We start from the raw sequence: 2,124 nt of genomic DNA on the forward strand, positions 1-2,124 counted from the left end.
GATAAAATTATAGCCACTGGCTTCTGATCATTGAACTGTGAGAAAAAGTGTTCGAATATCGATGGTGTGCGATAGTAGGTTGCTGACTCTATAGGTGTTCTATTGGAAGGAAAAGATTATAAAAGAGAAGAAATACATGACAGCATTCACAATAATGTCACAAGAGAAGAAAGGTGGTCTTATATATTCAATTACTAACTGTCTGGGACTAAAGTATCAGAAGCAATTGTACTTTGTTGCTTACACAGTAATGGGATGCTTCTTCTTCATACTAGCATACTTATGCTTTATATCGTAAGTATATATAGCCACTAATGACTGACTGTAGAGAGATTGACTGATTAATTTTTATTACTTGCAAAAACTCAACTACCTCATCTTGTTCACTATCTCTTTTTAGGTTAGTGTATAATTACATTTTCTTTCTGGGGTTTATGTTAGTTGCCTGTTACAATGGAGCTACTTTCTATATCAAGGTTGTTGGGAAAGAATATTATAAAAATGAAGAAAAGAAAAATGAATAAATTTAAAGTTCATACTGAGTAGCTAATATGTCATTTTATTATTAGGCCAGTGCACCATTGAAGTACAGTTTATTGAAATGTGTTAAAATTTATATTTTTACAATAACAATAATGTTAGATCTATTTTGCTAGCATTCATGAGTGTCATCATATGTAGACCACTGTACTATATATGGAGTTGTTTTGAAGTACAGTCATACAGTGAAGCATCATAAACTCCTAATATAATATTACAGCAACTAAATAATAGTAATATAATTATAGTCTCACATTGCCAGCCTCTAGGGTCACAGGCCTGACTACGTGAGAGACTAACTCAATAACAGTCAAGACTTATAATGTCATTATTGGAGCTGTTTTCTGGTTGCTATTCCTTCTATAAGTTAGTAATAGTCAGCCTAATTTTGATATGATATTTAAAGGCCTCCATATACTAGACAACATGTTGCTAGAGTAATTAATCAATTATCGGACTAATCAAACTTCGGACAGTTATATTTTTAAAACTAAACATGATTTTCCAGTGATTTTTGCACTAGATATAGATCATCACAATATCTGTTTGCATGGTAAAAATCAAAGCATTACCTTTTTTCTTTGTAAAGATATAATTTGCTAAACACACTTCGTAGATTCACACAATAATCGGCCGTGTTAACTCCATTTTCGTCACTTAGCCACAACGAAGCAAGCTTTGTTCGAAGAATAGTTTTGTACCACCAGAACTTTAGTACTGACTGTCTTCTTCAAATACCACTGTAAACATCTTGGTCATCTTTGCTTACTGTTCAGGTATTATACCTTTTTAGTTAATTATCATTATCGGTCACACCCATCTTCATTAATTGCTGCAACAAAGCACGAGGCTCCTTGTTTGTATTTTTGTTTGGACTCATTGAATCTCTCAGCTGCCTTTTCTTATCATAAATACTACCTCTATTGAATGTAAGTCACTATAAAAACAAAATTTGTTTGTATAGCATGCAGTTTGTTTTCAAAGCTGCTCTATCATGTGTAGCCATAGTGCATGCAAGGTGCAAATTGCTTAGGCTTTAGTTCTGTAAAATAAAGGTACATCAATCTAGCACCAAGCCTTTTCCCCATGTTTACATGTCATTGGTATGATAATCAATTTTTTATGTTAATGTCTTTTTTAGATGGCAACACGCCCATGTACATACTCTACATGGCCTGAAATAAGCATGACGAATGCTATCAAAGCAGTTGAAGAAGAGGGGTTGACAGTTAGACTTGCAGCGGAGCTATATGGCATTCCCAAATCAACACTTTATGACAGGATCAGGGGAAATGTTCAACATGGAACTAAACCTGGCCCAGTGCCGTATCTTACAAAAGAAGAAGAGGTTATTTTGGCTAAGTTTTTAATCAAATGTTCTCAGATTGGATTTCCCCGCACAGTTTCAGAAGTTCTTGCACTAGTAAGACAAACAATTCAGTCAAAGGGTTTAAGTGACATCTCAATTTCTTATGGATGGTGGCAGAAATTTTGTAGCAGGCACAGTGAATTATCACTTCGTACTGCTGTGCCTTTAAGTCTTTCGAGAGCCATGGCCACTGATAATAGTGTCATACAAAAGTA

The 2,124-nt window shown here is 34.4% G+C and overlaps 1 long non-coding RNA gene across 1 annotated transcript; it reads left to right on the forward strand.

The window, feature by feature from the left end:
* The first annotated feature begins 18 nt into the window (after positions 1-18).
* LOC109591707 (uncharacterized) lies at positions 19-671 on the forward strand. The gene is made up of 2 exons (XR_002189942.1): positions 19-294; positions 401-671. It is a non-coding gene; the product is annotated as an uncharacterized LOC109591707 (long non-coding RNA).
* Positions 672-2,124: the final 1,453 nt, after the last annotated feature.

This window comes from Amphimedon queenslandica, unplaced genomic scaffold (genome assembly GCF_000090795.2).
Source record: "Amphimedon queenslandica unplaced genomic scaffold, v1.1 AMPQUscaffold_7472_Cont20577, whole genome shotgun sequence".
NCBI lineage: Eukaryota > Metazoa > Porifera > Demospongiae > Haplosclerida > Niphatidae > Amphimedon > Amphimedon queenslandica.